This window comes from Trichosurus vulpecula, chromosome 7, assembly GCF_011100635.1.
Source record: "Trichosurus vulpecula isolate mTriVul1 chromosome 7, mTriVul1.pri, whole genome shotgun sequence".
Classification (NCBI taxonomy): domain Eukaryota; kingdom Metazoa; phylum Chordata; class Mammalia; order Diprotodontia; family Phalangeridae; genus Trichosurus; species Trichosurus vulpecula.
In genome coordinates, this window is record NC_050579.1 from 187,539,244 (window position 1) to 187,565,138 (window position 25,895).

Below are 25,895 nucleotides of genomic sequence, written 5' to 3' on the forward strand. Positions count from 1 at the left end.
GTGAAAAACTTACTGAACTGAAGGAAAATTTAGACATTAAAATTATAATTATTAGTGTTTTTACTTTTTCTTTCAGGATCAGATAGATCTAAAATAAAGATAAACAAGAAAGAAGTTAAGGATCTGAACAGAATATTAGAAAATTAGGATAGAACTTTCACAATTATCATGAAAATATGAAGTACGCATTTTTCTGCATTACCTTTATAATGATACCTTTATAACTGCATCAGAACAAAAATAACTCACAAACAGATGTAGAAAGGGAGAAATATTAAACATATCCTTTGTAAACATTATATTATAAAAAATTATCTATTAGAGAAACATGAAAAAAAGAATTGAGTTAAATGGAGACTAAATAATTTAATCCTAAAGACTGAATGGAATGCAAGGACAAATCATAGAAACAATAAATAGTTATACAAAAGAAAATTATAACAACGAAACACTATACCAAAATTTGTCAGATGCAATTAAGGTAGTCTTAAGGTTTAGGGGGAAAGTTATATCTCTAAACACATCAAAAAAGAAAGAAGGAAAAAGTTGATGAATTAAGCATTTAACTTTTTAAAACACTAAAAAGCCAACAAGTTAATAATCTCCAATGACAAAAATAGAAATCCTGAAAATGAAAGATTTTAAAAATTAGCATGAATAAACGAAAAAATAAATAGAACAAATAGCTTATTTGATTTGTTTTTTTAAAAGACATGAAATGGACAAAGAATTAGCTAATTTGGCTAAAATAATGAAAGAAAAGAAAGTCAAATTATCAAAATTAAAAAGAAAGAGGGAGAATTCATAGGGGAGATAAAAAGAATAAGTAGAAATTTTATAACCGATTACATGTCAAAAAAAACCCATGAAAACAACTAAAATTGATGAATATTTATTAAAAGATATAATGTAGCCATATTACTAGAAGAGCAAAGAAATGTGTCCTAGGTTGATCATAAGAATATATCTTGCCTATATACCTTAGAGAATTCTACACTCCCTAAAGCTGCTCTAAAAAAATTAAATGACTAACCACTACTTGATTCAGTTCTTTTGTGTTAACATATGTGACACCAAATGCTCTCTACAATATACCCAATAAATGATCATTCAGCCTTTGCTTGAAGATCTCCATAGCAGGGAAGACTACTACATCCTGTGATAGCGTTTGCCACTTTTGAATACCTCTCGTTGTTAAGATGTATTTCTTTATAATGAACCTAAATTTAATTCTTGTTACCTTTAATCTATTGCTCATACTTCTTCCCTCTGAGGCCAAGCAGAAATCTCATCTTTCTTTCCTTCATATCCTTGAAGATAGCTATCTTCCTTACCACCTCTCCATTTTAAGTCTTTTCTTCTTCCAAGAGAAATACTTTAGTTTCTTTATTGAGTATGATCTCAAGTCCTTTTCCCATCTTGATCATCCTCTTCTGGATACTCTCTGGCTTATGAACATCCTTCCTAAAACATATCACCCAGAAATGAACATAATATTCCAGATTTAGCCTGAGAAGGGCAGAGTACAATATGACTATCTCCTAACTTGTTCTGGACCAGAAATGTCAAAACACAGCCTATGCTGCATGCAACCCACAAATCTCCTAAGTGAAGCCCAAACCAAATTAAAATGCAATTTGGAAATGTTAAACAAAATAAATAAAGATACAACATAGATAATGTTAATTTGTGGTTTCCCAAGTCAATGTCCAGCCTGACAGCATCTGTTTCTATTTTAGTTTGACACTACTGTTACAAAAACTAGACTTCTCTAAGTTCAACTTAACATAACATTACTTTTTTTGGTTGCCCTGTCACACTGTGGTCTCAGGGTTTCAGTCCACTAAAATCCTCAGATATTTTTCCAAATGAACTGTTATCTTGCCATAACTTTTTAATTTTGTACTGGTGAAATAATTTTGGGACCAAATTCATACTTTTTAATTTTCAGGTCATTAGATTTGGTCCAACATTCAAACCCACCAAGATCTCTTTGATATCCTGACTTTCTCTCACATGTTAACTATGCTCTCCAGCTTTGTGTCAGTAAATTTGATGAGCAACACACATATTCTTTCATCTAGATTATTGACTATATTAAACAACATTAAGAACCAAGCTCAAAGGTACTCAACTAGAGATTTCATTACATTTGACAGAACAATCGATGTTCTAAATCTGCCTAACTATACTATAATCTAGCCAACATCTCCCCACCAAGTACACCAGAAGAATATGTTACTGAGATCTATGTAATCTATAATAACAACATTCCCCTGGTGGATTTGTCTAGTCATCATAGGAAAAAAAGTTAAAATTAGGTTAGTCCCATGTTACCTGATCTTGAATAAGCTATTCTGACTGCGATGATTGCTTCCTTTTCTAAATGTTTACTAACTAACCATCTCTTTAATAGCACATTCTATAATTTTGGCAGGAAATAAATTGAACTGACCTACAGTTTTCAGACTCTATTCTCCACTACCTTTTTCTGTTCTTTTCTATCCAGACAAAATATTATTCTTCTTTTCATAAAAAAATAAGAACAATAATGATTAAGGAAAGAGACATTCTGTCTTCCCATCAGCTATTGGCAGGATGCTGGCCAGGTCCAGAAGGGAATTCATTGGTTTCTGGAGTGATCCTTGAGAGAAAAACTTGCTTTCCACTCATATAAACTATTTTTTAAATTTTATTTTTCCTTGTGAATCCTAATGATCAACAAACACCAACATGTCAATATACAAAGAGAAGAAAGAATGTTTTATAAGAAAATTGGACCTTTTATTAGAGTTTTTAATATATATTTATTTGCATGTTTTATATCTATATCTATATCTATATATATATATGTATACATACAACTGAACATATAAACACAAGTTAGCAAGAAAATTTTCCTATCTGTGTTCCCTTCTCTACTTCTTCAATATAAAGCACCCTATTTGCGGTGTTTATCATGGTGTCTTCTAACTTTAAGTTGAATGTGCTGCTTTGCTACTCAGTTAAGATGTAAAACAGAGTGAGAACCATTTTCAAGGAAATTTTAGAATATAAGAGTCCAAATTTTACCCTTCTTTCTGTGATTGAGAAAAAGATCTTACTTCTGCTAAATTACAAACTATTTGAGAGCAAGGACTATATTCTATTTACCTTTTCAGATTTGGGGCATCTTAGACACTTGGTGAATATTTACTGGCTAAATTTGTAAGGGTGGAGGTCAATTGTTCCATTGGTTCAAACAGGTTGCTCCTCAGGGGTGGCTCCTCACCAGACTTGGCTGCCAGCATACTGCTGTAGACTCTAGTTCTTGGGCCTCTGTTCACTCTTCCATCCTTTAAAGCTCACCAATACCCTCAGAGATATTGTGGGTTCAGTTCAGACCACCATAATAAAGTGAATATCAAAATAAAACAATTTACATGAATGTTTTGGTTTCCCAGTGCATATCAAAGTTATGTTTATACTACACTATAGTCTATTAAGTATATAATAGTATTATGTCTTAAAAAATGTACATACCTTAATTTTAAAATACTTTATTGCTTAAAAAATGCTATCATCTGAGCCTTTGGCAAGTTGTAATCTTTGTGCTAGTCTTGCTTTGGTGTTGATGGCTGCTGACTGATCAGGGCTGTGGTTGCTGAAGGTTGGGGGGACTCCGGCAATTTCTTGAAACAAAAAATAAAATTTGCTGCACTGATTGACTCTTCCTTTCACTTGAACACCTAAGTGTTCAAGGCCATTGCAGGGTTCTTCATAGTCCTACTTTCAATATTGTTGTATCTCAAGGAAGAAGGAGGCCTGAGGGAAGGGAAAGAGACTGGTTGGTGAAACAGAGCACACATAAGATCTATTGATTAAACTTGAAGTCTTGGCATCCCAAAGCAATTACAATAGTAACATCAAAGAACACTGATCACAAATCACTATAACAGATACAACGTTAATGGAAAAGTTTGAAACATTGCAAAAATTACCAAAATGTGACACAGGGACGCAATGGGAGCATGTGATGTTGAAAAAATGGTGCTGATAGACTTGTTCAATAAAGAATTGCCACAACCCTTCAGTTTGTAAAAAATGCAATATCAAAATATGTTAAATAAATAAATTTAAATTTTTAAAAAATGCAATATCAGCAAAGCCCAATAAAGTGAAGTGACATAAAACAAGGTATGCCTATACTCACTCACTTCATAGGCTCCAGGGAAGAATAAATGTAGTGGAAAGAGAAGAAACAAAAGAGACATGTTTAGGGCTACATAGTGACTAGGGAGGGGATGGGCCTTCCCATCTGGAGGCTTACAATATTTAAACCTCACTCAAAAATTTCCAGGGAAAGAGACGTTGCACAGTAATGAGCATGCTCTGAGGCATGGGTTCCTACGGGTCAGTCTTCTATTACAAATAAATAAAAACAAAACTATTTTATGAAGGTATAGCAATTTTCGTTAATAGAATTATGTTCTTTGTGGGTAGGGGTTCCAATTGCTTAATACAGTGTCTGGCTTATAATAGGTGCTTAATAAATGCTTTTTTGAACAAATGAATGATTACCTTCCTGTGCCTAGTAATCCAAACATGGCTGTCAGAGGATTGAAATATCATCCTAGAAAAAGAGGCAGGAGAAATAGTATGGTTTGTAGGTAGAAATACAGTCAGTACAACTTTAACCGTCTGAACACTTGTATACTAAGAGTGCCAAACTGCAATTACTTCTCTGTTTATATAGCAGCCTAAGATAACAAGGTTCTTTCTTCAAAAACATGCATTAGGTAATTCAAGAATCATAAAGCCCCATTTTAAAATGAGAAACTTGGATTTAGAAAAGGAAGCTGCTAGCTTTTTATCAGTTACAATCAGTAGGTTCAAAAGCAGAGCTCAAATCCTGATCTTTTGACCCTAATTCTAGCATTCTTTGTCCTGCTGTAATAACATTTTTCCAATTTGCAAAGTTTCTCCTTTGAGCCTCAAAATCACACAATGGGACAGGCAGTTCTTATATTATTATCCCATTTTGAGATGAGAAAACTGAAACAAAGAGAGGTTAAGTGTGTTGCCTAGAGTACAGAGCCAATAAGTGCCAGGACAGAATTTGAACACAGTTCTCCTGGCCGCAATTCCAGCATACTCACTAGCACTCCATGCTGTATCAAAAATGGGTACTAAAAATGAAATGAAAAGTACTGGAACTGATGGAGCAAAGATTCTACCAAATCTCAAAGCTGGCACTTCGTATTGCCAAAGATGTATCATGAACTTCAGTGAACCTGGGATTTTTTGTTGATTGACAGTTAGGTGGCACAGTGGATAGAATACTGGACTTAGCATCAGAAAGTCTTGAATTTTAATTCCACTTCAAACTTTGCTACTATGTGACCCTCAGCAAGTTTGCTCATCTCTCAGCCTCAGTTTCCTCATCTGTAAAATAAGGATAATGATAACACCTACCTCATAGGGTTGTTGTGGGGATCAAATGAGATAATATATGTAAAATACTTTGCAAACATTACAGAGATGTTAGCTATTATTATTATTACTAACATAAGCTCATTTGCAAAACTCTGAATATTTAACAGCCATCTTTCTTGTTACAAATCAATCCAGTGAGCAAAATAAAAATGAACTACTAGATCCCCTATCTCTTCTGCTTTCTTCAAGTTAGATGGACGATGGGGTATAAGTTAATTAACTTCGAAATGCCCTTAAGTTTTTATAAGACAGGCTGATTTTTCCACATCGTAAGAGGCATATTTCAAACAGAAGAGGTCAGGAAGAAGACACAGAAATTGGCTTCGCTCAGTCATTAAAATCTTTGTCTAGTCTTCAGGGCCTATGATTGCCCCAGCAACTACACAAATATGTTCACCTCCTGCTAGGTCAGCTTCTATGGCAACTGTTCTCATTAACCTTTCTTCTGGGCAAGCCCCAAGGCATTTTCCTGGATTGTGTATGAGATGGTTCATTCCTGGCTCTGCTACTGAGGTGCCGGCTGACCTTGAGAAAGGCGATTAACCTCCCGATTCCTCTGTTAGAGTTGGGATAAGGACTGAACCTGTGATTTGATAGGTGTAAGGAACTCAGAACCTCTATTAGTGGAGATGGCCACCTTCTCGACTACATTTTACAAGTCTTAAAGAATTGCCTCAGGGCCTTTAGAGGTTAAGTAACTTAGGCAGGTTCACATTGACCGTAGGTGTCAGATGAGACAGAGAAGACCTGAACCTAGTTTTTATTAACTTTGAGGCTGACTGTCTTAGCTTTTATGCCACACTGCCTTACTCAGCATTCAAAATGCAAGGGATCTGCACTGATTTGGCCCAAACACTCTCTCACCCAATTCTGCCTATGACTGATGATATGGATTTTCCAAAGGCTTTTGTGGTTGCCACCATTGTTGTACAGTCATTTCAGTTGTGTTCAACTCTTCGTGACTCCCATTTAGGGTTTTCTTGACAAAGATACTAGAGTGGTTTGTCGTTTCCTTCTCCAACTCATTTTATAGGTGAGGAAACTGAGGCCAGAGGGGTAAGTGATTTGTCCGGGGTCACACAGCCAATAAGTGTCTGAGGTCATATTTGAACTCAGAATGATGAGCATTCTTACTTCTAGGCATGGCATTCTATCCACTGAGCCACCTAGCTTCCCAAATATTAGATTAATTGTTATTTGTTCAGCCATTTTTTCAGTCATAGTCAACTCTTTCTTGGCAAAGATACTGTCATTTCCTGCTCCAGCTCATTTTGTAGAAGAGGAGACTGAGGCAAATAGTGTTGGAACACTAATGGCCAGATAATGAAGCAAAGCTAACAAGGCCACTGGCAATGGAGACTTTCCCTTTTGGGCACCATGATCTTTACTAGCTGAGCTAATTAGCCACAACAAACACATTTTCATGGACTAATGCCAAGCTTTTAGCTTAGTATTAAATCCACCCATATTCCTACTTCAAGGAATATCATCCACTACAATTCCTCCAAGCCCTTCACATCTGTGTTTCTCCCTTCAAGGGAAATATCTTTGTTTTGTGGAAGCAAACTAAAATGTCACAGTTATCAATGGGGAAATCAGTGCTTTACAAGGCATTTTGTAATAGTTGTTACAAGCCATATTTAACACTGTTATATTTTAACACCTCTTCTTCTTTTTCTGCACTAGCTTTCCCAGTCACAGGTAGCAGCTCCCTTGAGGCAAAATCCAAGTTTTAGAAGTTATCACATAAGACCAAGGATGCTTCAAATTCTAGTTGTATCCTAAATAATAGATGTTGAGGTCTAATTCATCAGTGCTCTGAGCAGATGAAAATAGGTTCTCTGTGGACTGTTGTGACTAAGAAATTCTTCTGCACACAATGTCTTCTGTAGCATCAATTTTTCTTATTTAATTGTGGGTGGTAAAATTAAAAGGGGATCACACAATATTATGGCTCATTATCACTCAAGTTTAGGTATACTGAAAGTGAAATTATATCCCCTGAAACAGAAATGATAGATACAAATCATATTATAACAAGATGCCCACCCATCTTAGTAGTATTCAGCATCAACTAAATAACACAACTTTGGGAGACTTCTCAGACTTTAAATCCTACCCAATTTAAAGGTGCACCAGATGTCTAGAGAATCCCTTTATTTAAATCCCACCTAAAACTAGGACTTTGCAGAGCTGGACTAGGGTGAGGGGGAGTAGAGGCGGAACATTTTATCCTACATAAAATGCAAGCTCATTTGAAGTAACAATAGGTCTCTCACCATTCCAGAAACATATTTCAATTACAGGTATTTTTCAATAAGAAATGAAAAAAAGAAAAATTCAAGATATTGCTTTAAATATCCATAATATAGGATCATTTGGTAGCAGATAGGGCCAAAGAGTGAATGAATAATTAATTATTCCATTCCTATGGGAGTGTTTTATTTCTAGCAAATAGCTCCAGTCCTTTCGAGGTTGTTTTAATTGGCATTTTCTTTCAGATTGAAAGAGCAAAATTCCTATAGGATACTGCTATTGTTGCATATTATCTCTGAAGACTAATATTTATAGAGTCTTGAAACCCTATTTAGAGCATGTTGAATACTCACAGGGAATCATTAGTGCATCTATCATTTGTATCATAATGCCTGAGAACAATTTAAATTGGTCAGGTGAGCAAGGCAGAAGGAAATTATTTACCTTAATATTGAAGTTCAGTATTATTTGGGAAATAACTATACCTTCCAGAAATAAGTTTTATGTTTTGTGTTCTGTTTAACCTTGAAAGCAGGACAAATATTCCTTATAACCTAGTTACACATGCAGTCTTCCCTGAATGCCAATAACCTATGGGTTCTTGTATAGTTTGAACTTCTCTAATATATTTTACATGATAGGTGAATGAATGAGTGAATTAATTAATGAACTAGAAAGCACTTATTGGGTGCATACTAAGTGCCAGACACTTTGCTAAGCATTGGAGATACAGACATAAGCAAGCAAAATAGTTAATGCTTTCGAGAAGCTTATAATCTTAATGGAGAAGACACACATACAAGGGAATGATGGATGGGGGAATCAGAGAAAGGGGTTGGTCAGAAGAGTCACAGAGATGTTTATTGGACTCAGTCACTTGACAGCTCCTTTTTAGGAACAGGAAGTTAGTTTGATCCTTGTTCCCAGAGCTAGATTGGGAAGGGGACAAGGAAAGTCTATACATGCAATGGCTTGGCATGAAAATGGCCAGGGAGATGGTTAAACAAGTCCTGGTATATGAGCGTAATGGAATACTATTGTGCTATAAGAAGTGAGGAGCAGACAGACCTCATTATAACCTGGAATGACTTATATGAACTGATGCTGAGTGAGGGAAGCAGAACCAGGAGAACATTATACACAATTACAGACACACGGTATCTGTGATGACTAACATTGATAGACTTGGCTCTTCTCAGCAACACAGCTCCAAAAGATTTATGACGGAAAAGGATATCCAGATCCAGAGAAGGAATTACCAAGTCTGAATGCAAACTATTTGCTCTCTTTTTTTCTTTCTTTTTTGGTTTTGTTTCTTCTTTCTCATGGCTCATTCCATTGGATATAATTCTTCTTTGCAACTTGACTAGTGTGTAAATAAATTTAATGTGAAGGTATATGTAGAACTTAGATTATGTGCTGTCTTAAGGGGAAGGGGAGAGGTGAGGGAGGGGGAGAAAATTTGGAACTCAAAAACTTGTGGAATTGAGTGTTGTAAACTAAAAATTAAAAATAATTTTTAAAAAAGAAAATGGCCAGGGAGTATTGTAATAGGCCTGAGTTGGGGATAGATATAAAGGATAGTAACCTATAGGAAGTCCAGGATCCCAGGGTCAGAGATGGAATGGTGAGTAGGAGGTGGAGGCTAGAATCCAAGAACAAGGACATCTGAAGTTGACTAGGGAGTAGCATGTTAAAAATGGATTTAATTGCAAAAGAAACAGAGACTGATTTTCTCACTACTCAGCAAACAGTTGGGGAAAAAAATAACTTCACTGAGGTTGATAAAACATTTGGTCTTCTCTATGGGGGGCAAACTGATACTTCTAGAGGAGAGAGGAAAGGAGCAGAAAGTATTAGTATCACCAGATCCTTCAATTCTCCCCCTATCCCTGAAGTCTAAAGACAATGAAGTTTACATTTTCCCTACTTTCTGTGTCCCTAACTCCAATCCCCTTCATCCCATACTTCTACCCCTTCTCTTCCCACAGTCCAACATCCTCCTGGCCAAGTCACTGAGGAAAATTTCTTTGAACACCTCTGCACTAGATGGCTCAATGAAAGTGAGGTATTGTGCAGTGATGAAGTGTTGCTTTTATCCCCACTGCGGGCTTAGAGGGTGGGAGAAGTCATGAACAAACTTCTGGGGGTCTAATATTAAACCTATGAATTCACCCAAATTACCCCTCTAGCAAAAACACTCTGTCGCTTGATACCATACAGCTTCATTTCAGTTGAAATGTTTGGTTCTCTTCCTATTCGTGACTAGCAAAGATTGACTGTAAAAATATTTCACTCCCAAAATGTAAAGGTCACCTTCTGCATGTAAAGCAATATTGATTATTGATATTAATATTTGGAGCATTTTTTGCCTTCTAGACTCACAGGATACCTTTGAGGAGAAAAAATGGGAAACTTCTTTCCTAAGAGGGTCATTGACAGAAAATAAATTCATTGAAGACATAAAAATACAGAGCAAGTTAATTTAATTTTTTTAATATAAAACATTCCTTTCACCTACTTTTTAAGACTAAGGAATATAAAATTCTCTTTGGTAAATGCAACAAATAATAGAAAGATGATCTTTAGTTTTATGTCATTGTCTTCTAACCTATTTTGCCTATTTGCGGGTGAATTATTGGACCCTCTTATTCTAGGGAGTATGTATTTGGGACTGTGTTGTTTTTGCCCACATAGGTTATGTATGCCCACATAGCTGCAGCTCAGCAGGAGGCAAGAATAGACATCTCTAGCATTTCCTTCCCCATCCCTTCTCCAAAAAAAGACTTTGGTTCCTGCCACGAGGGAAATCATGAGTTTGGAGATAGAAGCTAGCCAATCTATTCTCTTCCACTGATCTACTGGGATAGAACTAAATCTATCTGCTCCTTTAAATATTGTTATTCTAGGGGAAGTAATTTTTAGGTTCAAGCTCATTCATTAATAGGAAAGGAGGACCTCACACTGTACATCTAAGGCCTCTTCCCAACAAATGCCAATTCCACAAAGGAGATATATAACAAGTAAATTCATTTATCCAAGTCAATAGAAAATAACTATTTATCCAAATAAATAACAAGTAGAAATCAGAGAAAGCATACATATGAGACTATATACCTAACAATTGTTCAGTCATTTCATTCATGTCCAATTCTTTGTGACCCCACTTGGAGTTTTCTTGGCAAAGACATTGGAATGGTTTTTTTTTTTAATTTTCTTCTCCAGCTCATTTTTCAGGTGAGGAAACTGAGGCGAATTACATTAAATGACATGCCTAGGGTCAACCAGCTAGCAAGCATCTAAGGCCATATTTGAACTCAGGAAGATGGATACCCAACAATACACAGAATAAATTAGCTTTTCCCATTGGATCAAGATAACTCAACTCAATTAAGAGAGAAAGTCTGGGGGGGGGTGGAGTCAAGATAGTGCCTGGAAAGCAGGGACCTGCCTAAAGCTCTCCCCCAGGACCCTCTAAACACCTATAAAAATGACTCTGAACAAATTCTAGAACTGCAGAACCCACAGAATGGCAGGGGGAAACAGGGCTCCAGCCCAGGACAGCCTAGATGGTAGCTGGGTAAGGTCTATCACACCATGCTGCAAGCAGAGCAGAGCCCAACGTGGGCTGCACCTGGACCAACCAGGCCTGGGAGCCAGGCAGAACAGGCCGTAGCACCCTGAATAAGTGAGTTGTGGCAGTTGCCAGACTTCTCAACCCACAAACACCAAAGGCAACAGAGAAGGTTAGTGGGAAAAGCTGCTGGGACAGAGTGAAAGGAGTTCGCAGTCAGCCACCAACCCCAGGCAGTGGGGGTGGTACAGCTCTGAGGCTGCTTCCAGAGCTACAGCTGTAGTTGCTTCTGGCCTCAGGCCCACCTGGTGGGAGGAATTCAGTGGCAGATCGGAGCAGGAGTGCAGAACCTGCTTACATCGGAGTCTGGTCCCGGTTGGCGGTTCTTGGGGGAGGAGGAGCACTGGTGTGGCAGAGCTTGCTGTGTAGAAATAGCTCTGAAAACAACAGCACAGCCCCTCAAGCTTGGGACAAAGTACTCTCGACTCTACAAGCAGTCATACCCTGGCAAAAAGCTCAAGGGTCAAGTAGTTGACTGGGACCATGGCCAGACAGTAAAAACAGACTCAGATTCAGACTCAGACTCTAGAATCTTTCTTTGGTGACAAAGAAGGCCAAAACATACAGCCAGAAAAAATCAACAAAGTCGAAGAGCCTACATCAAAAGCCTCCAAGAAAAACATGAACTGGTCTCAGATCATAGAAGAGCTCAAAAAGGATTTGGAAAAGCAAGTTAGACAAGTAGAGGAATAATTGGGAACAGAAATGAGAATGATGAAAGAAAACAATGAAAAACAAGTCAATGACTGGCTAAAGGAGACCGCTAAAGGAGACCCCCAAAAAATAGCGAAGAAAACAACACCTTAAAAATAGATGAACTCAAATGGCAAAAGAGCTCCAAAAAGCCAATGAGGAGAAGAATGCCTTGAAAGGCAGAATTAGCCAAATGGAAAAGGAGGTCCAAAATACCACTCAAGAAAATACTACCTTAAAAAATGAGATTGGAGCAAGTGGAAGCTAGTGACTTCATGAGAAATCAAGATATTATATAACAGAACCAAAGGAATGAAAAAATGGAAGACAATGTGAAATATCTCATTGGGAAAACCACTGACCTGGAAAATAGATCCAGGAGAGATGATTTAAAAATTATTGGACTACCTGAAAGCTATGATCAAAAAAAAGAGCCTAGATATCATCTTTCGAGAAATTATCAAGAAGAACTGCCCTGATATTCTAGAACCAGAGGGTAAAATAGAAATTGAAAGAATCCACTGATCACCTCCGGAAAAAGATCCCCAAAAGAAAACTCCTAGGAATATTGTCGCCAAATTCCAGAGCTCCCAGATCAAGGAGAAAATACTGCAAGCAGCCAGAAAGAAACAATTTGAGTATCGTGGAAACACAATCAGGATAACACAAGATCTAGCAGCTTCTACATTACAGGATCGAAGGGCTTGGAATACGATATTCCGGAGGTCAACGGAGCTAGGATTAAAACGAAGAATCACTTACCCAGCAAAACTGAGTATCATTCTCCAAGGCAAAATATGGATTTCCAACAAATTAGAAGACTTAGACCAGAGCTGAACAGAAAATTTGACTTTCAAACACAAGAATCAAGAGAAGCATGAAAAGGTAAACAAGAAAGAGAAATCATAAAGGACTTACTAAAGTGGAACTGTTTTGCTTACATTCCTACATGGAAAGATGATGTGTATAATTCATGAGACCTTTCTCTGTATTAGGGTAGTTGAGGGGGAATACACACACACACACACACACACACACACACACACATATATATATATATATATATATATATATATATATATATATATATATATATATATATATATATATAGACAGAGGGCACAGAGTGAGTTGAATATGAAGGGATGATATCTAAAAAAATAAAATCAAATTAAGGGATGAGAGAGGAATATATTGAGAGAGGGAGAAAGGGAGAGATAGAATGGGGTAAATTATGTCACATAAAAGTGGCAAGAAAAAGCAGTTCATTGGAAGGGAAGAAGAGTCAGGTAAGGGGGAATGAGTGAATCCTGCTCTCATCTGATTTTACTTGAGGAGGGAATAACATACACACTCAATTGGGTATCTTACCACGCATGAAAGTAGAAGGAAGAGGGTAAAAAAGAGGGGACGATAGAAGGGAGGGCAGATGGGGGAAGAAGTAATCAAAAGCAAACACTTTTGAAAAGGGACAGGGTCAAGGGAGAAAACTGAATAAAGGGGGACAGGATAGGATGGAGGGAAATATAGTTAGTCCTTTTTACAACATGACTATTTATGGGAGTGCTTTGCATAATGATACATGTGTGGCCTATGTTGAATTGCTTGCCTTCTCAGGGAGAGTGGGTGGGGAGAGAAGAGGTGAGAGAATTTGGAACTCAAAGTTTTAAAAGAAGATGCTCAAAAAAAATTTGGTTTTGCATGCAACTGGGAAATAAGATATACAGGCAATTGGGCATGGAAATCTACCTTGCCCTACAAGAAAGTAAGGGAAGAAGGGATGGGGGGCAGAGGGAGTGGGGGGACAGAAGGGAGGGCTGACTGGGGGAATGGAGCAATCAGAATATATGCCATCTTGGAGCGGGGAGAGTGAAGAAATGGGAAGAAAATTTGTAACTCAAAATCTTGTAGAAATCAATTCTGAAAACTAAAAAATATTAAATAATGGAATTCAACATAAAAAATTAATTAATTAATTAATTTTTAAAAAAGATTGGAGGACTTGGAATATGATTTTCCAGAGAACAAAGGAGGTAGGATTACAAACAAGAATCACCTACCTAGCGAAACTGAATATAATCCTTCAGGGGAGAAAACAGACATTCAGTGAGATAAAAGACTTTCAAGCATCCTTGATGAAAAGACCAAAGCAGAACAGATATTTTGACTTTCAGATGCAAGACTCAAAGGAAACATAAAAAGGTAAACAAGAAAGGGAAGTCATAAGGGACTTAATAAGTTTAAATGGTTTACATTCCTATATGTGAAGAGGATACTTGTAACACATAAGAACTTTCTCATTATTAGGGCAGTTAGAAGTGACAGAGGACACAGGTGTGAGTTGCATATGAAGGGATGATATCTAAAAAATAAAATTAAGGGGTGAGAGATGAATGTGATGGGGGAAAAAGAGGTAGAACAGGGTAAATTATCTCACATAAAAGAGGCAAAAAAGCTTTTACAGTGTAGGGGAAGAAGGGAGAGGTGAGGGAAAGTGAATGAACCTTACTCTCACCAGAAGCAACTCAAAGAGGAAATAACATATATATGCAATTGGGTATAGAAATCTATTTTACTGTCCTACAGGAAAGTGGGAGAGGAAGGGGATAAGAGAAGAGGTGGAGGTGATAGAAGGCAGTGCAAATTGGGAGAGAAGCAAAACACTTTTGAGAAGTGACTGGGTGAAAGGAGAGAGAAAATAGAATAAATGGAGGGAGGGAATAGGATGGAGGGAAATACGGTTAGCAATAGTAACTGTGGAAAAAATTTTGAAACAAGTTTCTCTGTTAAAGGCCTTATTTCTCAAATATAGAGAGAACTGAGTCAAATTTATAAAAATGAGTCATTTTCCAATTGATAAATGATCAAAAGGTATGATCAGTTTTCAAATCAAGTAATCAACTATCTATAGCCACATAAAAAGTACTCAACTCACTATCAGTTGGAGAAATGCACATTAAACAATTCTGAGGGACTACCTCATACCTATTAGATTGACTAATAGGACAAAAAAGGTAAATGACAAATGGAGGGAATGTGGGGAAAATGAGACATTAATGCACTGTTGCTGGAGTTGTGAACTGATTCAACTATTCTGCAGAGCAATTTGGAACTATACCCAAAAGGCTATAAGACCATGCATACCCTTTGGCCTAGCAATACCAGGACTTGTTCTGTATCTCAAAAGACATTTAAAAAAAAAAAGGAAAAGGACTTATGTGTATAAAAATATTTATAGCAGATCTTTTCTGGGGGCAAAGAATTAGAAGTTGAGGGAATACCCATAAATTGGGGAATGGCTAAACAAGTTCTGGTATGTGATTATGATGGAATACTAGTGCACTATAAGAAATGATGAGCAGGATGCTCTCAGAAAAACCTGGAAAGACTTCCATGGGCTGATGCAAAGTGAAATGTACTGTGTTCAAAGTAACAGAAATATTGTAAGATGATCAGCTGTGAATGACTTAGCTATTCTCAGCAATACAACCATCCAAGACTGCTCTGAAGGAATTATGATGACAAATGCTATCCATCTCCAGAGAAAGAACTGATGGTGCCTGAATACAGATTGAAGCATACTTGTTTTTTACTGTATTTTGCTTAAGACTTCTTTTGTCTATGTTTTCTTTTACAACGTGACTATTATGGATTTGTTTTGCATGACTACACATGAATAATCTATATTGAATTGCTTGTCCTCTCAATGTGGGGGGTGGGAGGGAGGAAGGGGGAGAATTTAGAACTCAAAAGTTTTAAAAACAAATGTTAAAATTTTTTTCCATGTAACTAAGAAAAAAATAAAATAAAATACTAAACACAAAAAACCAAGAAAATCCTATTGCAATGTGGACTGGAACAGTCTTTGCCTTTAATGAGAGCTTTCCAGCAGTATAGTTAGTCAAAGGAGGTGTCGCCCTTTGGATAAAGCTTTAGAACATCAGAACCCCTGATGGACTTGAACTTGGCCAAAAGATTGTAGCAGGAAGAGCAAACAGGAAAAAAGAAGAAAAGAGAGGGGAAAATTCTTGAGAAAATGATAGAAAGAAGGAAAGGAAGGAACTGCATGAAAAGGAGGAATCCTGGAGTGTCCTGAACAGATATGAGTAAAGAATGCAAACTGAAGCAGTCTAATGCTGTGGGCTATAATCTATTAAACAGGAGGTACTAGTGCTGTAACTACCATTGAAGGACATTGACTCCGTGGTGAATTAGCTAGCAACCCAGAGCCAGAACCAGGACAAATCTAGCTTTAAGGGGTTTCAATAGATCTCTGTGTTGCCCACTGAGGACATACTAACAGGTTAGAAGAGAGTGTTTGACAGTTTCCTTACCCCATCTGCCTATGCACTGAGGGTTAGTTTCCCCATCTCTCAGTAAGGAGGATTCTGTCCTCATCCACCACCATGGGAGATGTAAAAGATTTTATCCATTTTTTTATGGAGGCATTGACCCTACTACTTAACATGTACAGAATGATTCTACTGCCTGATTCCCTCTTGTAATTTACATAACAAAACATAATTAAATACTTTTTCTATTGGAATCTATAAATAGAATACTGTCCAGATGACAGACCATATTTACAAAATTGATTATCAAAGGCAGCCTACACTGAACTAGGGGAAAGTAACAAGGGCTTCAGGATAAGAGTTCTCAGCATTTTCACGGCACCAGTGACGCTGTGATATTAAATTAAGTGTAGCTAAACTTTAAGGAAGGACTTTTCCTAGCCTTACCTTGAAAGACAGAAAAAATGTGTGTGTGAGTGTATGTGTGTGTGTGTGTGTGCCAGTGTGCATGTGTGCATGTGTGTGTGTGTGTGTGTGCTAGGGAAGGTGGTCACAAAAGTATCAAATGCAGAGCAGTTTGGGATGAAGAATTAATTCATAGAATGGTGAAAGAGCAAGCAGCTAGGGATCATTCCTCTTTTCTAATGTAAATGAAACTATGTAACTGTCCAAAGAATCGAGAGATCTATTCAGGAGTGTTTATGGGTGAGACCCTATATGCCTATTATAGATTATGAGCATCTCAGCTCCAAGAAGGCTAAGAAAGTTAGGAGAAGGTAAGGAAGATTGAATCAGGGTAGATTAGTGTTCTCATTTTAAACCTAAATGGCAGTTAGCATACCCACATTTGATAAAGCCTTTCACATTCCCATAGAAATACATCCTACTGATTCAGGTTGCTTTATAGTACTACAAGGAGATGAAAAGATGAAGGCCAATTTATTGTCTAAAAAAGCTATAACTCTTTTATATTTATTTGTACAAAATCCCCAGCCTGACATTTACAGACCTCTACAATCTGGCTCCCACCCACCTTTCTAGTCGTATTTCATAATATCCTTTTCTCCCACATGCACACTTATGCACCCCATTCTAGTCAATTGTCCTATTAGCTATCATGCCTTTCTCCATGGCTAGAATGAACTCCTTCATCACTTCTTGCCCTTACTGTGGAATCCCTAGGTTTAGGTCAAGTACCACTTAGAGAAGGCAATTGGGCACAGTGAAAAGGATGCTATTTGGTACCAAAGGATTTGACATCAAATCCTAGTTCTGTATTTACTGTGAGTCCTTGGACAAATAACTAAGCCTCTCTGGGCCTTATTTTCCTCATCTATAAAATAAAAGAGTTGGATAAGATAATTTCTAAGGACTCCTCCAGCTCTAAATAAATGGTCCTACTACACAATGAAACTTGCTTCATCATTGCACCCAGACATTACTACTAACTCTTTCTTTACTTTGTATTTACTTAAATGTGTACAGACTCCATACCTAAGAAGAATTTAACCTTTCTGAAAGCAGAGACTCTGTTTTGTCATTGTATGCTGTGATGCCAATCAGTGATTAAAGATGTTCCCCCCCTTCAATAAGCTTCTGGTGGGACCAACAAAGGGAGGCTTGATTAGAGGCAGGCCCACACCTTTGTAATGCCAATCAGTGATTAAAGATCTTTCCCACCTACTCAACAGAGCTCAGGTGGGGCCAATTAAGGGAAACTTGATTGAAGTTTGTTTGTAGACAAGCCTTTACTTACTAGGCACTAAGCCTCAGGCCCACACCCTTTTGCTAATTGGGTATGAAGCCTTCAGGCCGTAAAAAGAGCATATACACCCAGAAGGTAGCCATTGAGAACTGAGAAGTCAGAAGCCAGAAGTCAGAATCCAGGGAAAGGAGGAGAAGTAAGAACTCTGAGACAACAGAGCTGCAGGAAAAGTGCAGGGCAGAGAGTGAAGTGGAAACCAGGGAGCTTTGGGAAACCAGAGGACTGAGGGAGGAGAAAATGCAGGCAAGAAGAAAGTTAGGACTCATGAGTGTTTATGGGGAGGCCCCAGCAGGGAGGAAGATTACAGGATGATTTGGTTGCTTGCTATAATACTGTGTTATAATTTCCTTGTTGCTATGTTAAGGTGGGCTTACTGGTTTTGGGATATAATTACTGCTATATCAAATTGGAATTATTGGTCTTGGGATTTGGTCCTCTGGCATCTAAATAAATGTTATACTTCCTCTGCCTTCTACCTAGAGAGTTTTTCATACTTTGTTATTCCGAACGATACAGGCATGTTCATGGTCATCCTCAAGGTTGTGAATCTTGCCTTACTGCTACATATGCCCAGATCCCAGCAGAATATTTGCAGGCTATTGGTATTTAATGAATGCCTGTTGAATGGTATGCTAGAAAGAGCATTAGATTTAAAATCAGAACTGGATTCATATTCTGACTCTTCTCCTTACTACCTGAGTGACCTTCATCTCTGTGAGCCTCAGTTTCCTCATCCATAAGATGAAAGAGCTGGATAAAATGATCTTTCATTCTTTCCAGGTACATTAGAATATACAGGGCCTATGATTCTGGCAAAAAAGAATAAACAAAACTTTCATTTTCCTCACCTGTAAAATGAGAGAGCTGGGTTAATTCCTTCCAGGTCTAAATTTCATTAAGATAAATTGGGCCTAGAGTTCTGGCAAGAGGGAGGGAATAAAACACGAGAAAATCAGGGACAATTCGAGAAGAGAATAGAACAGAAGCCTAAGGGAAGAAAATACCCTCCATATACATTCCAATGGGGTAGACAGCTAGGTGGCACAGTGGATAGAGTACCGCAGGCCTGATCTTCCTGAATTCAAACCTGGCCTTACACACCATGACCTGGGACAAGTCACCTAACTCTGTCACAATTCCTTATCTGCAAAATGAGCTGTAGAAAAAAGTGGCAAACCACTCCAGTATTTTTACTAATAAAACCCCAAATACACAAAGAGTCTGAAATGGCTGAACAACAATATATTCCAATGAACCAAAGACAATTGTTTTAAGAAACTTGGTAAAATTGAAACTTTCCTCTCAATTTTTATATCTGAATCTTTTTTATTTCTCCATATTTAACTAATAAATAATACCTTAGAAAACCTCCCAAAGGCAGATTGCTTTGTACATAATAAGGAGAAGATTCTGTAGTGGAATAGGATAGGATGAAATATTAGATCAGAAGCAACAAGTATTAGAAATGTAATTGATCCAATTCCTGTCCCCAGGGTTTTACACACAGGGCTTTACAGTAGGTCATGCACCTTCAAAAGGAGAATTAAAGGAGAGAAGAAATCAAGAACCACAAGATCCCAGAATTGGGAGGCATTTTAGAATGATTATAGGCCAACCCAACCAAAAATCTCTTCTATGGCTGCTCTCTTTGAAGTGCTAGGAGAGGCCTAATGTTTCAATAAGACATAGTCCCTACTTTTATGGATTCAGGAGGGAATAATATACACATTATAACAGTATAAGCATATTTGAGGATTGCAAAGCAAGGTGCTCTGTGAGATTCAAGAAATATGACATCATCAACGATTGAGGGTAATTAATGAAAGTTTCATGCAGAAAGTGGCATCTGAGTTAAACTTTAAAGAATGATTAGAAATTAAATTCAGGGCAACTAGGTGATGCAGTGAATAGAGCACTTGGTCCTGAAGATTCATCTTCCTGACTTCCAATCTGATTTCAGATACTTACTAGCTTTGTGACCATAGGCAAGTCGTATAACCCATCTGTAAAATGAGCTGGAGAAGGAAATGGCAAACCACTTCAGTACCTTTGCCAAGAAAACCCCAAATAGGATCACAAAGAGTCAGAAACAGCTAAAATGACTGAACAACAACAACAATAGGAATTCAGTGGGTAAAGCAGGGAAAGGTTAATCCCACCATCCAGTAAACATTACCAACATAGGGAAGGATTTGAGTAACAATGTAGAGGTGGGAGAGGACAAAGTACATTGGGCAGGACTCTCAGTTCTACAAAAGTCTATAACTGAGGTAGAGCCAAGACGGTGGAGTAAAAGCGGGGACTCGCTTGAGCTCTCCCCCAAACGCCTCCAAATACCTGTAGAAAATTATTCTAAACAAATTCTAGAGCTACAAAATCCACCAAAATGACAGAGCAAAACAGATCTCCAGGCTGGGACAACCTGGAAGGTCGACAGGAAGGGTCTGTCACACCAGGCTGGGAGGGAGCACAGTGCAGCATGGGCTATGCCAGCACAGATGAGACTAGAGCAGGCCTCAGGGGACTGAATCACTGGCAGCTGTGGCTGTTTCCAGACTTCTCAACCTACAAACACCAAAGACAACACAGAAGGTCAGTGGGAAAACTCTGTTGGACCTGGGTGAGAGAGGAGCCTAGTAAGGCCCCAGGCCTGGGGTCGTGGAGGTGGCAGCAGGCTGTGACAGCAGCAGCAGCAGCTGCTTCCAGAGCTCCAGGCCCACAGGTGGTGGGGGCATATAGTGGCTGATCAGACAGGGATTGTAGGGATCTCTGTTGGCACTGAGGCAGGATTCTCTTGCTTTGCCCTGCTTGGATCTGGGTCACAGTCCTGGGTGGCTGTCCTGGGGTGAGGAGGAGCACTGGCATGGCAGAGCTTGCAGCAGCTGTGGAGAGGGAATTCCCACAGTTCCAAGCCTCTGAAAACAGCAGCACAAAACCCCTGAATCTTGGGACAGAGCACCCTCCGCTCTAGAAGCAGAGCTCAAAAGTCAAGTAATTGACTGGGGAAATGAGCGAACAGTATAAAAAATCAGACTATATAATCTTACTTTGGTGACAAAAAAGATCAAAACATCCAACCAGAAGAAGAGGACAGAGTTAATGTTCCTACATCCAAAGTCTCCAAGAAAAATATGAATTGGTTGCAGGCTGTGGAAGAGCTCAAAAAGGGGTTTGAAAATCAAGTAAGTGAAGTAAAGGAAAAACTGGGAAGAGAAATGAGAGTGATGCAACAAAATCATGAAAAATGAGCCAACAGCTTGCTAAAGGAGATTTTATGAGGAATCAAGAAATCATAAAACAGAACTGAAAGAATGAAAAAAATAGAAGATGAGGTGAAATATCTCATTGGAAAAACAACTGACATGGAAAATAGATCAAGGAGAGAGAATTTAAAAATTATTGGACTACCTGAAAGCCATGATCAAAAAAGAGCTTAGACATCGTCTTTCAAGAAATTATAAAGGAAAACTGCCCTGATATTCTAGAACCAGAGGGTAAAATATAAATTGAAAGAATCCACTGATCACCTCTTGAAAAACATCCCAAAAAGAAAACTCCTAGGAATATTGTAGCCAAATTCCAGAGTTCCCAGGTCAAGGAGAAAATATTGCAAGCAGCCAGAAAGAAACAATTCAAGCACGGTGGAAACACAATCAGAATAACACAAGATCTAGCAGCTTCTACATTAATGTATCAGAGGACTAGGAATTGATATTCTGGAGGTCAAAAGAGCTAGGATTAAAACCAAGAATCACCAACCCTGCAAAATTGAGTATAATACTTCAGGGGGAAAATGGATATTCAATGAAATAGAGGACTTTCAAGCATTCTTGATGAAAAGACTAGAGCTGAATAGAAAATTTGCCTTTCAAATGCAAGAACCAAGAGAAGCACGAAAAAGTAAACAGAAAGTAGAAATCATAAGGGATATGTTAAAGTTGAACGATTTACATTTCTACATGGAAAGATGATATTTATAACTCATGAGACCTTTCTCAGTATTAGGGTAGTTGAAGGGCATACATACATACATACATGCATACATATGTAGACAGAGGGCACAGGGTGAGTTGAATATGAAGGGATGATATCTAAAAAATAAAATTAAAGGGGGACAATGGAATATATTGGGAGAAGGAGAAAGGGAGAGATAGAATGGGGTAAATTATCTCACATAAAAGAGGCAAGATAAAGCTCTTACAATGGAGGGGAAGAGGGGGGAGGTGAAAGGGAATGAGTGAACCTTACTCTCATAAGATTTGGCTTAAGGAGGGAATAACATATACCCTCAATTAGGTATCTTACCCTACAGTAAAGTGGGGAAAAGGGGATAATAGGGGAGGGATAGAAGGGAGGGTAGATTGGGGGAGGGGTTATCAGAAGCAAACGCTTTTGAAAAGAGACAGGGTCAAGGGAGAAAATAGAATAAATGGGGGTGTGGGATAAGATGGAGGAAAATATGGTTAGCTTTTAACAACATGACTATTATGGAAATGTTTTGCATAACTACACATGTATAACCTATATTAAATTGTTTGCCTTCTCAATGAGGGTGGGTGGGGAGGGAAGAAGGGGGAGAATTTGGAACTCAAAGTTTTAAAAACAAATTTTAAAAATTGTTTTACATTAAACTGGGAAATAAGATATACAGGCAATGGGGTATAGAAATCTATCTTGCCCTAAAAGAAAGTAAGGGGAAAGGTATAAGGGAGGGGGTAATAGAAGTGAAGGCAGACTGGAGGAAGGAGTAATTAGAATGCATGCCATCATGGGGTGGTGGGGAGGGGAGAGATGGGGAGAAATTTTGGAACTCAAAATCTTGTGGAAATGAATTTTGAAAATTAAAAATAAATAAATTGATAGATTTTTTTTAAAAAGAAGTCTATAACCAAAACTTATTTCCCTGAAGCTTGACAAGAGTCATATTGCACCTTCAAAGAAAGTAGTCACTTTCTAAAGGAAACTTTTGAACCACTTTTTAAAATGTTCATGACTCTCTAACTCACTATTAATTGGAGAAATGCAAATTAAAACGGTTCTGAGGAACTACCTCATGCTTATTAGATTGGCTAATAGGACAGAAAGGTAAATAACAAATGTTGGAGGGATGTAGGAAAGATAAGACATTAATGCATTGTCGCTGGAGTTGTGAACTCATTCAACCATTCTGCAGAGCAATTTGGAACTATGCCCAAAGGGCATATGTACAAAAATATTTATAGCAGCTCTTTGGGGTAGGGGGGACAAATAATTAGAAATTGAGGGGATTCCCATCAATTGGGGAATGGCTCAACAAGTTGTGGTATATGGTTATGGTGGAATACTAGTGTACTATCAGAAATGATGAGCAAGATACTCTCACAAAAACCTGGAAAGACTTCCATGGGCTTATGTGAAGGGGAATATACTATGCATAAAGTAATAGCAATGTTGTAAGATGATCAGCTGTGAATGACTTAGTTATTCTTAGCAATACAACAATCCAAGACAACTCTGAAGAACATATGAAGAAAAATGCTATCTATACCCAGAGAAAGAACTGATGGTATCTGAATACAGATTGAAGCATCTTTATTTTTACTTTCTCTATTTTCCTTGATTTTTTAAATCTGTTTTCTCTCACAACATGACTATTATGGATATATTTTGCATGACTACACCTGTATAACCTATATGCAATTGCTTGCCTTCTCAATTGCAGGGGGTGGGAAGAGGAAGGGGGAAATTTGGAACACAAAAGTTTTTTTTTTAAATGTTGAATATTGTTTTTACATGTAACTTGGGGAAAAATAAGATACTAAATAAATTTTTAATATTTATTTATTGTTTCAACATTCACTTCCGTAACATTTTGAGTTCCAATTTTCTCCCCCTCCCCCCTCCTCCAACCCCAAGATCATGTGCAATCTGATATAAAGTCTACACATACATTCATATTAAACATATTTTCACATTAGTCATGTTGTAAAGAAGAATTAGAACTGATAGGAGGAACCACAAGAAGGAAGAAACAAAAATAAGAGAGGAGCAAATAGTATGCTTCCATCTGCATTCAGACTCCATAGTACGTTTGTTTGTTTTTTTCTGGATGTGGATAGCATTTTCCATCATGAATCTTTTGAGGTTGTCTTAGATCCTTGCATTGCAAAGAAGAGGTAAGTCTATCAAGGTTAGTGATGTACAGTTTTATAGCCCTTTGGGCATAGTTCCAAATTGTTCTCCAGAATGGTTGGATCAGTTTGTAACTGCACCAACAATGCATTAGCGTCCCAATTTTCCCACATCTTCTCCCACATTTATAATTTTCTTTTTCTGTCATATTAGCCAATCTAATAGGTGTGAGGCTGTACCTCAGATCTGTTTTAATTTGCATTTCTCTAATCAATAGTGATTTAGAGCATTTTTTTCATATGACTATAGATATCCTTAAGTTTTTCCTCTAAAAACTGTTCATATCCTTTGACCATTTCTCAATTGGGGAATGACTTGTATTCTTCTAAATTTGACTCAATTCTCCATGTATTTTAGAAATGTGGCCTTTATCAGAGACGCTGGCAGTAAAAATTGTTTCCCAGCTTTCTGTTTCCTTGCAATCTTGATTGCATTGGCTTTATTTGTGCAAAACCTTTCTCATTTAATGTAATTAAAATTATCATTTTGCATTTCACAATGTTCTCTATCTCTTAGTCATAAATTCTTCCCTACTCCATGGATCTGACAGGTAAACTATTACTTGCTAATGACCTTTGACTGCTTTTTGAAATGGAAATGATAACTATGACTAGCTCTAAGTACTTATTAAGTTAGAAAACCTGCCAGCCATTTCCCTCAATATACTTTAATGAACAACAGAAATATATACATAAAATACTCAAAATACTTTTTGTTTGTACACAATGGTTTACCCAATATTTCAGGGTAAAATCAAAAGCCTTTTGAGGTGCAACCTCAGCTTCTATCCTTTTATCAAATTCCAGAAAGGCAAAGATCCAACTAATATTGGTCCTTTGTGAAAATTTTAAGCTTATATTAGCAATCAATTAACAAGCATTTATTAAGCACTGTGTGCCAGGCACTATGCTAAGCACAAGGACAAAATATAAAAAAAATTGTCTCTGGCCTCAAGGAGTTTACATTCTAGTGGAAGTCAACATGGATAAACATCATTGGTGGGAAGGACTATATTTCTCTCTACCAATATAGGGAAGGGGAGGAGGGGAACCCTCTTTTTCAAGGAGAAAAATTCTCTTACCCTACCCTGAAAATGAATAATATTACATATCATGTTACTCATCACAGAGTCTTCTTTCAGGACCTTTTCAGACAAAAATGGTTTCTAAGAAAGAGAGACAGACAGAGACGAAAGAGAGTCAAAGAAAATTGATAATAAAAGATAAGCAAGAATAGTAGAAACACCAAGTTTGGGTAAAGAATGTCTGATATAACATTGGAATAAAACATCATATATGGATGAGCAGTAACTTATATAGGACAACTTATATAGGTTCAAGGAACTTATATAGGTTCAAGATGAGAACCAATAATAAAATCCATAACTAAAGATAGCTATATATAAATACAAAGGTAATGGGAAATCAACATGATGAATTCAAGTTCCTAAAACAAGGAGACAAATTGAAATGAGAGGTATCACTGGAACTAAGTTGGATAGAACTCATGTCTGGAATATGTCTTGGGGAATATATGTTTTACTCAAAATGAACCAAATAAGAGTGGAATAGAATTGTGTATTAATAGGCTATATTCATGTAAGGAAATC